Below are 12,716 nucleotides of genomic sequence, written 5' to 3'. Positions count from 1 at the left end.
GCTAACATTAAGTATTTAAAATCAAAGAAACCAGGCTACTTGAATTTTTAAAATGTATTTAAGGCTGAAACTTCTTTTGGAAGAGCAGTTAACAGGGTTTTTTTGGTAGTAAACCTAGATGTCTTCTCTCACTGCATGGATGTTTATTTAGTTGATTCTGCCTCCTCCCCCCCCGCCCCCATCCCCAATTTAAAAAACAAAATAATATCCTGGGATAGGCCTTAGTAGAGATTCAGTCTAATTGACTAACTGTATAATACTGGGTTGGACTTGAAGCAAGTAACTAATTACCAACAAATATAGGATCTGACCCACTTCAAGGACACAGACTTGCCTGACCACCCCCTCTGGGGTGCACTAGGGCACAAGAGCACAAGAAGCTCCCCCACATGAGGACCCTACATCAGTGTCAGCAAGGCTCTGACTCTTTTCCTGGCTCTGTAGATGGGTCTGTGTGCCCTCATGCAGCCCATAGTCATACTAGGGCTTGTGTGTCTTGGAGTAGTGAGTGCTATCAGGTATATAAAGAATTAGAGCATGCAGGTCTATGGCAGGATTGTGCTTATCCAGGCTCTGTATATCCCTTCATGTTGCTTGACCTGAGGCAACCCCAGGTCTGAATAATCTTTATTTAATATATTGATCTATACCAAAGAGGGAATCCCAGTAGAGATGGTATGTTGAAACTCGTATTGGTATCTACTGTCTCCCAGTAAGAGAAGCCAGTTTGTGGCACTCGTGGCTGTGCAGACCCTGCAGGAAGGTTTCCCCACAGCTCTTGCTTTGGGTCAGGGCCTGACTTGTATTTGTGCAGCCTCTGCTACTGGACTAAGTAGCAGGTAGCTTCATAAAGCAAATTAAAAGGCTGCAACAGGTGCCTCAGACTTGTCCAGCAACCAGTACAGAGCCATGTCAAGACTACAGTGTGCTATGATGGTTCCTGAGACAAAGGCACTAGCATTGACTTACTATGGTAGGCTGAGTAGGTAGGCTTCAGGTGTGTCCTAAGAGTTGCCACAACAGAGAGGACTTCTGGATGCTGCTTGTGGGTTGCTTCCACTCAGTGTACCTGGACATCACTGTGGGCAGAAGGTGGCTGTGCACTGCCTAATGCCTGTAGAAATGTAAAGGACTACGTGTCGTGTTTGACTACCATACCAGAAGTGGAATTGGGCTCAGCCTGAGCTAACATGGGCTCTCGGGCAGTTTCATAGCTTGCACTTGCAACTAGGAATCTTCAGTGAACTCCATGTTTTCTGTTGTGTCTCTCTCTGGTTCTAATTTTAAGCCTACCAAAGCAGTAGTTACTGAATTGGTTTTAGCATCCATTGCCTCCAGTATTGTCATGGTGCATTTATCTACAGTCTGTATTAATCTTCTCCATTCCTTCAAGTTTAACAGCTTGGTTATTTCTCTCAAGGACCTTTTACTACTCAGTGGAAATAGGAATGTGTCATCTGGTGCCATTTCTGCCACAGAGCCTCTGCTGCCAATAGCAAATCAATCCAGAAGACTAGAAAGGATAATGTAAATTTTAGTGTCTACTGAATCATGATCTTATCCTGCTGGAGCTTATTCACTTTTTACCTTATTTCTTTACTTTGCTTTCCCATGTAATTCTTCATCAGTGTGTGAATGCAACTCAGCCACACACTATAAGGAGAGAACAAAGAAGTCATGCTTGACCAACCTCATAGCCTTTTATGAAGATATAATGAGGTGGATAGATGATGGCAGGGCGGTGGATGTGGTCTACCTTGACTTGAGTAAAGCATTTGACACAGTCTCCCACAGCATTCTCAACTGAGGAAGTGTGGTCTGGACAATTGGGTAGTGAGGTGGACTGAGAACTGGCTGAAGGGAAGAAGCCAGAGAGTCATGGTCAATGGGGCAGAGTCTGGTTGGAGGCCTGTATCTAGTGGAGTGCCTCAGGGGTCGGTGCTGGGGCCAGTACTGTGCAATATATTCATCAATGACTTGGATAAGGGACTAGAGTGTATCAGCAAGTTTGCTGATGACACCAAGCTGGGAGGAGTGGCTGGCACACCAGAAGGCTGTGCTGCCATCCAGCAAGACCTGGACAGCCTGGAGAGTTGGGTGGGGAAAAATGTAATGAAATATCACAAGGGCAAGTGTAGAGCCTGGCATCTGGGCAGGAACAAACCCAGGTTCCAGTATATGTTGGGGAATGATCCATTAGAGAGCAGTGTAGAGGAGAGGGACCTGGGGATCCTGGTGGGCAGCAGGATGACCATGAGCCAGTGCTGTGCCCTTGTGGCCAGGAAGGCCAATGACATCCTGGGGTGTATCAGAAGGGGGGTGGTTAGTAGGTTGAGAGAAGTTCTCCTTCCCCTCTACTCTGCCCTGGTGAGACCACATCTGGAATATTGTGTCCAGTTCTGGGCCCCTCAGTTCAAGAAGGACAGGGAACTGCTGGAGAGAGTCCAGCACAGGGCAATGAAGATGATTAAGGGAGTGGAGAAACTTCCCTATGAGGAAAGGCTGAGGGAGCTGGGGCTCTTTAGTTTGGAGAAGAGGAGACTGAGGGGTGGCCTCATTAATGTTTACAAATATACGAAGGATGAGTGTCACAAGGATGGAGCCAGGCTCTTCTTGGTGACAACCAATGGTAGGACAAGGGGTAATGGGTTTAAGCTGGAACATAAGAGGTTCCACTTAAACTTGAGAAGAAACTTCTTCTCAGTGGGGGTGACAGAGCACTGGAACAGGCTGCCCAGGGGAGTTGTGGAGTCTCCTACTCTGGAGACATTCAAAACCCACCTGAACACATTCCTGTGTAACCTCATCTAGGTGTTACTGCTCTGACAGGGGGATTGGACTAGATGATCTTTTGAGGTCCCTTCCAATCTCCAACATTCTGTGATCCTGGAGCTAGTAAAACAACTTCTCTTACATTTAGGGTCGGGGGCAGTGCAGGATGGAGGGGAGAAAAAATTTGCTCTTTAGTGTTGTTTTTTTTTTTTTTTTTTCTCCCAAATACCTGGAAGATGCTCCAGCAGCATTTGCAGGACCACAGAAATGTTTTTGTTTAGAAACTTGGGGTTGTAGCACAAATAACAAAACAAGGAATAACTGGTGGCAGACACAGAGACTCCCCAAATGGAGACATTCTTTGCCCTTTGTAAAATAAAATTAGTGTCTCCTGAGCCTGGCACTTTGTCATGGGGATTAACTTCCTTCCATTGGGCTCTGCTGAGCTTTGCACTGGATCCAGGCAGTAGCCCCATGGAGAGGTGAGTCCTGGCTTGCCAGGTGTAGTGCAGATACAAGCATGTTTGTGTAATCGTGTACCAGCTCACTTGCTCAGCCCTGAATCCAGTGTTTGGGTTACCAATAAGCCAGTGTGTCAGGCAGAGCGTCGGTGGGATATGTCATCACCCTGCTCCATTTTGCAGTGGCTGTGATGTGTGTAGTCTCTGCTGTTACTGCTAGTAAGGAATGCTGCAGCTTTTCAGCCTTGAAATTAGGACAAAGCATGGTTTTTGTTTGGGAGGGACAGGAGCTTGTTTCCAACCCAGACATAAAAATAACTCTGTTAATCTGATATATGTACCTAAAAAGCATTTCAAATAGGTATATCTATACATATGCTATTACCAACTGATAATGTCTGGTTTGGGGAGAAAATGAGGCTGTTTAATGTTCATTTATCTGGACCCATTAATTCATGCCGCCCAAACTCCAGCTGCCCTTTTAATATCACTTTCACAGTCATTAGAAATGCTTTAACATAATTCTTTGGGGAATTTTTCTGATGCTGGTTTAGACTTAAGCACAAAGTGATCCCATATTGGAAAAAGTCTATGTAAGCTATAACTCGTTTGCAAGATTAGCCTCTTTATACTTGTCTTGAAGGTGTTTCTGTTTCCATATCAACAATGTACCACAGTAGTGTGTGTTTTATAATGATAAATGCTTAGAATTTTAATGGTCTGCCTCAAGTACCTGTTTGTTCTTTTGTCCTCTGATGTGCCTTGGTCAAGAGCTGCCACTTAGCATATTGTATTGATTATTTCTTCGTCTATGAAGCTGTACATTCAGCTCAGCACTTAATCATACTGAGGCTGGATTTTCTGTCCTTGGCACAAGGACAATATGTTTAAAAATGTATGTCAACTCTTCAAAAATCAGAAGTTTTAATGCTGGAGTTGAAGTTATAATTGTTTAACTTTTCCCCTTCTGGTTACCTCTTGCATATGAAAATCTGAGCACTTCCTGGAATTAGTATGACTTTTAGCTATGATCTCATTAGCCGCTTCCTAATTCACTTAGTACTTGTATTTTTTGGTTTTTTTACTTATGATTGCAGTTGGTATCTGCTCTACCTACTGTTCTTCTTCAGAATTCCTCTCTAGTGCTCACATAGAGATTCAAGTATGTCAAAATTATGCCACCTCTGCTGCACCAGCAAATATAACTAGGCAGGGATTCAAGCGAGAGCAAATAAATCAGATTAACCCACTGTATTTCTGTGTTTGCTGAAGAAAGTTCAGCTATCTTGCTCAGCCCAATTGAATTTCACATCTGTTTTTCTAGGCAGGAAGCACATGAAAGAAATTGCTTAAATATCTAGGAGTTGGTTCACATATCTCAGATCTGGCTCATGTATGAGGTTGGCTTTAAAAAAAAAAGGGACTGTTCAGAGCCTTTGTATCTAACCACTGCCTCTTGTTAACTAGAAATTGAGGAGCAGCTGTCAAATATGTATCAGGGTTGGGAACCCAGATCAAACAGCAGATATGGTACAGGAATATGCTGACTTTGCACTTATTTCAAAGTTTCATCCCTGTCTGAAGCTTGCTAGTCTCAGATGCTTAAAAATCATGAGGTAAGTAACGTAGTCACTCTGAGGCTACAGAGTCCTGAATGTTTTATAATACATATGGGATTGATTGTTTCTTGAGATGCTTTCTCAGGGGCCACTTGTAAGTTTTTAACTCTGTTGATGAAGGATTAAAACTTCTTTTCCCATCTCTAGCAATTTCAGGAACAGAAATCCTAGGAAGGATGCTGGACTTGTGGAAAAACAAAAAAAGATCAGGAACAACCAGGAAAATAACATTTGTAGATGCTGGAGCTGACTATGTTCCTGCTGTGCTCTGCTGCCCTTCTCGGTGCACCTCTTGTAGCCAGTGAAACTCCTCCCTGTGCTGTTAGGACCCCAGGTCTGCTTGTGCACAGAAACACATGAGATAGACAAGCTAGATAAAATTAAAATATGCTGACATCAGTTGGGTTTAGAGCTGATGTAGTTTACCCTCTATCCAGTTGAATGCACGCTACTCATTTCATGAACAAGAAAGCAACTTCCCTTTAAATTGGGTTAGTGGTTGTGGGTTTTTGTATATCACTTCTGTGCTTTGCTACGGTACATAGGGACCCTCTTGGATGTGTACTAGAAACAAACAGCTCATTTTTTTTGTGTAAATAGTTGAGGACAGAAAGAAGCAAGCTGTTTTTTAAAATGTGCTTAGATTGAAAGTGTTTCAGTGAAGCCTAGCTAACACCCCAACCAATTATACTTCCAAATTTTGCCCTTTGGGGACAGGAAAAGGCTATCAAATGCTGGACTGCCTGAAAATGATGGAGGTCTTTGAGTTCTTATTGTTAAAAGTGTCACTTGCTGAGAGCAAACAACTCTGATAAATGAATGGTAGTTGATGCTCAAAATTTGCTGTTTTCAGAGCTGTGTAATGGTATTTGGGAAACGGATCCACAGCTTTCTATGCCATGTGTTGGAGGGCCAGGGGGAACAAACTAAAATGACAATGTTTCCATGACATCCTCTTTCTGTAAATGACAGATTAGGTGTGTGGTTCAGTTACCCACACATCTTTCCCACAGAATCTGGGACTATTATACTGCTGAGGGAAAGGCACAACTAGTGTTGGCTTTCTGTGCAGAGCTTTGGACATGGATCATCTTATAAAACAAGTGTGTGACTACTGGTGGGAGTTAGTAAAAATAAACAGTATCTTATTCTCCAGTGCATGGGACACCCTGCTTAGGATAACACAGGGAATTGGAAGGGTTCCTGGAGAAGGAGCAGGGCTGCATAGAAGGGCAGGTGATCTCACCTGTTCATCACTTGGTGGACAGCTTGGAGCTTAGCAGAGGTAAGTGCTGGTAACTCATTTTTTCAAGAGTGCACAGAAGACTCGAAGTTACTTGCCTAGGGACAGCAAATGAGTGAACTCATATTCAAAATATGTACCACAAAATATTTTTCCCCTATTTGTTGGCATCAATTAAATAGAACTGAGCTCTCTTCTTCATCTGTTGTTCTGGTGCCCACTCAGCCTGTCGCAGCCTGAAGTTTCTGTCTCATCCATCCTGTTCCAACCTAAATGTGTGTTACTGTCTGCCATTTTGTTGTCTGTCTTCTGCTTGCTTGGAGAAATGTTTTCCACAAGAGGATACAAGACAGCACTTTACATTAATCCACTGCCATGACAGAAACTGGCTGTTAATTCCTACTTTTGCACTGTCTCTAGCTGGTTCATGACAGTGTACTGTCCATCACTGCTTAGGCAACAAGGTGGGCTCCAGGGAGCATGACCTTGTTCCTCTTGGGACTTGGGTAGAGCATGCAGATCCTGACACACACAGAGGCTGCCCACAGTGGTGTCAGCAAGTCCCACAGCTGGAAGCCCAGACACGAGTAGTGCTCCCTACTGGTACACATCTCGGACAGGTTTGTCACCTGTGCTTAGTCAACAGAGGAGTCAAAGAACAAGGAGTGGTGCTTCCTCTCCTCTTCATGGAGCTCTTAACAGTCAATGAGCTGAAAGCTTTGTGTACTAGACAGTCTGCCTGTAGGAAAACAACCATGTGAACTCTCCTCCATCTAATACTAGGTCACGTTGTCAAAGCAGATTGCAGTGATTTTCTCTGAAGAAGGAAAGGAAAAGTCTTCATCTCAAGTCCTGGTGCCCTTCACAGTTTTGACATCAGAGCTTCTCAGGACAGTATCTAATGGTATATCAGTATTTTTTTTTTTTTCTTCCTTATTCCTAGTTTCCTAAAAGAGCGGAGTTGGTCCTTCTAGCAGATGACATGTCAAAAGCATCAAGGAGGAGTCTGTGGGAAGCTGGCAGTGACTTGGAAATATGAAGCGAATCTGCAGGGAGTCTCTTGGCTGATTCAGTGGCCTTCTAACATCTTTCCCTACCAGCTGGACCTGCCTCCTGGCAGCATAGGCCTCATTTAAACTGAACACATCAGAGCCAGAAGCAGCACACTGACCTCTTTAATTTTGGAGGATTAATGTGTTTTAGTGTTGAGTGCTGAGGAGTCTTGCTCGTGTTTCTCTATTTCTTACCTCCATCACTTCTCAGTTCCTTACTGGCAGGACTCATAAATAATATAGTATGTTAAGATACCTTGGAAAAATATGAAATAATTGTTGTGAACTGTGTAGTATAAGATGACTGGGGAGTGGGGAGAGGGTGCTGTGGCAGATGTAACAAGCAGGAATCCTGTTGAGGGACTTCTTGTTTTTTTGGGTATATTTCAAAGGTTTAAATAGGATTAAGGTATTTATAATTATTAATGAGAAAATAACCTCTATCCTTCCAGAACATTAGTGGTGCATCACTTTTTATACCAGAAGGGAATACGCTATGGACAAATAAAGTTCCTATAGTCTAAATAGTCTACTTAGATTAGCCCAGCCTAACTGAGTATTTTCTTTTACTAGCAACACATTCTGCTTATTCTGCTGCAAGCTTCTTAAGGCCAATGGCTGAGACATTCATAATTAACTGCTGATTTGAAGTGCCTTGATTTCTCATTGTTCCAACCTGAGGCATGTTAAAAGGACCACTATTTTAAAAAGCGTGACTCTCCTCATATTGTTTCTCACCTCGAATACTATGAATTTGAGGTTCCCAAATTGCTTACTGGCCATTCTTGAAAATCTTCTGGATATCGATAAGATGAATGAATAATGTACACCTATTAAGGCAGCGCCTGTGGCCGCTTAGTGTGGTAACAGTAAATAAAAAAAAAATAATAATAAAAAGCCAGGCTTTATGGTTACATAAACTGCCTTTTTCTGACATAATAGTGTTAGCATCTGATTTGTATAGCAGGCAGTACGCTCTTTTGCCGTATAAAAAATAATAGGTTACATTAAACCCTCCCAAACCGCCTTCGGTTACCCCAACATCTTGCTTTAAAAAGCAGTAGGTAACATTATGTATTCATTTAACGCTGATCACTGCTTCCTTTGTCCCTGATGTGTATGCAGCACTCGCTGCTGTTTGAAGCGAGGAGAGGCGTTCCGGTGTGTTTGTGTGCCTCGGTTCAGGGCATGAGAGATTCTTTGCTGCAAAGCGTGGCCTTTCCGGCATGCAGAGCAGCGCCAAGGTCATCTGCAACAGGCGGAGGAAGGGAATAAATCAATGAACCAAGCCAAGGCAATCACCGGTAACTAGCTCAGGATAAAGAGAAGGGCTTGATTGCACAATGTTCATGATCAGCAAACAGAGCTTGAAATCCTCAAGCCAAATGGTGCATTTCTGAGTTCAGGATGAGGCTCGGAGGAAGCTCGGGTTGTTACAGGGTCTGGGCATACTGCAGGCCAAGTGAAGGTCAGCTTCAAACGATGTTTGCTGACAAGTGCAAGAGATGAGTTGCTTTGTGAGCTGGCTTTATACTGGAGTAAAATGAAATAAGAAACATTGGACCGTGAGTGGTGTTTAAAGGGTTTTGTGTATGCAGCCATTAATTCTTGGGTTTGTAGCCTGGTTTTGCCTGCCTGGGAGATGGCAGAAAACCTTGGGGGCCTCTTTCTGACCCAGCCAGGAGGGAAGAAGAAACCTTGAGTGCCTGACAGCAAGGTTTCCAGCCCAGTGGGCAGCATGAAAAGAGCTGGATGACTCAAATGTGCTATTAAAACACTACAGCTGCTCTGAGAAGGAAGTAGCATGTGTGGGGTTTCTTGGGTGCTTAGTCCATTTTTAGTTTCATGTATTGCTCTTTTTTTAAACTGTCCACTCTGGCTACATAATGCTGCCTTGGCGCATCTCCTTTCAGATGTTGCCAGCCTATTCTGGCCCGAGGCTTGATCCAGCTCAGTAGAAAAGCCAAATGACACAGTATAGAGCAAACCCTACATTTCTCCTGCTGTGCCTGCCCTGTTGGGGCACCCTACAATGCCCATCTCCGTGGCCCCCAGGCACTGGAGGCTGTCTTTGCTCTCCCTTGCCCACACACTGACCCCGCCTGCTTTGGCATCTTGACCTGCCTCTGAACCCCCTCCCTTCTCCCCAGGGCTCTGTTCAGCTTTATCAGCTTGGTGCTGTTTGACAGTGTGAGGAAGGTTCACAGGTCTCGACTCGAGCTGAGGGCTGGTGCTCACAGCCAAGAGGCTGCATAGCATCACCCTGTGAGAAATTACAGGGATTTCCTGAGCTATTATTTCTGTGATGTATGTGAGTGTTTTTCTGGGGATTTCACCTGTTTGGAAGGGAGGCAGTTGCAATACAAATGAGCTTGGCTGCAATGCAGAAAAAAAAAATCAGTCAATAAGGGATCTCCTTACCTCTGCAAACTGGGACTTAAGCTCACTGTTCTGCTAGCAGCCTCCTCTGAAAGGCTTTCCTCTTTGAGAAAGTTGCTTCTGGGTATCAGCCCCCTTGCAGTAATGATCCAGAGCTGATTGTGTCACAGGGGTATTGTCAGGATAAATGCAGCAGAGGCAGGAAAGCATCGTGATGACATTGGCCACTTGGCTGTTTTTTATCGAACACAATTGACAGAATGCGTAACTCACCCATGAAGTTTCACCTTGGTGAAGTAAATTTTCTTAGCTTGCCTCAAAACTATTGATATTTTAAAGCAGAAGACAAAACCAACTCCAAAGTCCAGTGTATAGAGACTAGAAAGGTTATTTTTAACAGTGTGGGAAGTGCTGTACTTACAAGGCTAATGCTACCTATGGTATGTGCCTTGCATTTTGCTCAACAGAAGCAGAGCCCTCTCAGGTTACAGAGCTGAAGGGGAATAGCAAGCTGGTGTGCTAATAATTCCCATGTTACTATTTTTAAAGTTCTGCCTGTGTTGTTTGAAGCGTTGTTACCCAGCAGTGCCTCCAGATGCCAGGTTACTTGAGGTAAAGTTGGTGTTTCCACTTAAGTGCCTGTATTAATTTTCTGGATTTTGGTTTGCCTTTTTTTTCCCTCCCTTTTTTACTTACATTATAGACTTATGCTCTTGTGCATAAAAATGTATATATGTATCTGTCTTGTAGCCAGAAACCTGAATATGACAAAGCTTTTATTGTCTGGTTCAAATACTCAGAGTTGTACTTGCAGAGTCCCAGCACCCTCCACCTGCCTTTGTGACATTAGTCTTAGGAATACAAATGGCTTCTGTGACCTTTTTTTTTTTTGGCCTGACAGCTTGATGCTTTCCTAGTCAGCTTGCGTGTGCAAACACCACTGAACATGCACAGGCAAGTTGACAGGGTAAATAATTACAGTCCCAAAGCTCCTTTTTGCATGTCTGACCTGCTCTCTGATGGAGGCTTGCAGGAGGGCATGATCTGCTGCTCGGTGAAACTTTTGCGCTGCTGGCAGAGCTGCCTGGGAAATGTGGCTGCCTTGCAAGGGACCTGGTGATACATATTGAGAACTGTAAGGACGCCTGTGGAAGGAGAGCTGCTGGGAGAGCAAATGAGACAGTTATTTGCAACAAAAGCCAAAACAGTCATGGGAATTCCCCTGAAAAAAAAGGGAGTTTTCTGAAGGAGTGGGGAAGGTCAATCTACAGCTTGTCCCCTGCGTTGACTGTCTCTTACTCCTTCAATGTGCAGGGAGATGCCTGCATGTCCAATGCCGGTAAGCCTGTGGCACCGGGATAAAGCATCTCTTACACAGAGGCAGCACGGCTACCTGTGTGCTGCTGTGTTCCTGGAGTGACAAGCAGCCTCCACATGTGCGTGGAGCAAAGAAGGAAGGGAGAGAGTTGAATGGAGAAGGAGGCAGCTCATTATCAGGTTCGGAGAGGCAGAAGTTGTGAGAGGTAGGAGTGGAAGGGGAGGTTCTTGAATGTTGAGCCATCTCACTGCAGTCTCAGCAGCCCCTTGCTGTAATCTCCTGTGTGCCTGCACACAGAGGTGTAATACAAAGATTATACCAATGCACTATTCCAGGCTTCGTTTTTATTCCAGAGGGGGCTTAAATTATTAACGTGCAGCGCAACAACAACTGAACCTGCTGTTAGATGGTACCTTATAAGACCGTTTTTAATTATTTAGCACTTACTAACAGAATAAAGCAAACAAACAAGAGTAGCTAAAGGGTTGAGGATGCACTTAATTTTTAAACAGTTAAAAACAAACTAGGTGACACTTCAGAAGACAAGCACACAAGGGCCATTTGCCTCGTACCAAGAAGTCTGCACAATGATGGGAGACCATCTGGCTGATCTGGATTTCCACGGGGGGCTGACTGATCAGTTCAATGGTTGTTGCTGTTAGAACAATGATCCTGTAGACTCAGCTGCTCCACAGCTCCTGGATTTACCTTTTTGCTCAGCCACCATGGGAACCAGACACTTTCCTTTCTAAAGATGCATCTGCTGTGGGCAAATCTCCCTGTGGTATGTCCTTGTAGACCTGAGCTGGAGCTCCCTCTCTGCCAGCTTCCTTCTATTTTCCCTTATGTGTGGGTGGATGTTGCCAAAGTGAATGGATAGTTATCGCACTTCCCCCAGTCAAAGAAAATAGAAAACATTCCCTTGGCAGATATCTTGATTCCTTATTCTAAAGTCCTGTTTATTTGATCAATATTCATAGTGCTTTATATATTTTCAGGATTTCTCAGGCTGGTGGAGGAGATCAAGTACGTTCAAGAAAGCGCTATTCTCATTAGGGATTGCAAAGCAGCTGAACAACTTGGCCAGGATCACACAGAAAAGTATGGGGCAGGGGCTTTACCTCTGAGTTTGCTGAATTTATTGTTTTCCCTGGCTGCTGCCACAGGAGCTTGGCCCAGTGTCCCTCCCATTGTTGCTGGTGGCATCCAAAAACAGTGAGGGGCAGATGTTCGCTCTGCTTTACAGCAGTGGAGTGGAAGGAGTGGGTATGACTTACTGACCTTAGTTCTCTGGGAAAGGCTGATGGCCTTTGTACCAGGTAAAACACTAATCACAGGTTGCTGTCAAGAAGAAGGAAAACAAAACACACAAAAAACCAACCAACCAAACGAACCATAAAAACCCAAATCCAAAACCAAACGCAACCAAATAAACCCCACAAAACCAAACCCAACATCTGTCTGAACCTGGATGCAAGAGCAGCTCTGCTTAGAGAATCTCCCATCTGTCTGCTGATGCCAAAGGCCAGGAATGGCTCTCCCAGGCTGCTGGCTCTGCAGGTGGACTGAGGACATGTCTGCATGTGGGGCTGGACTGCCAAGCACAGGGTGCCTGGACAGCTGCTGGCTGTGGAGACGAGGGGTGAGCTTAGTCTGGAGGGGGAGGGGGTGAATGTGCCTGAGGGAAATGCTGTGCTTGAGCCTGGTCTCCGTGACAGGAGGGAAGATGTGTGATGCTGAATTGTGCTGGGATAAAATGGGTATGATGGACGTGAGCTTGTGTCAAGCCAGAAGAGCTGTGTATGGGAAGATGATAGGAACTGATTGTGTGTGAGAGAGAAATGCAGGGGAGCAGCTTGTGTGTGAGGTAGA

This window comes from Nesoenas mayeri (genome assembly GCF_963082525.1).
Source record: "Nesoenas mayeri genome assembly, chromosome: 3".
Lineage (NCBI taxonomy): Eukaryota > Metazoa > Chordata > Aves > Columbiformes > Columbidae > Nesoenas > Nesoenas mayeri.
The sequence above is the reverse complement of the archived record's forward strand: the minus strand, read 5'-3'. Positions refer to the sequence as shown.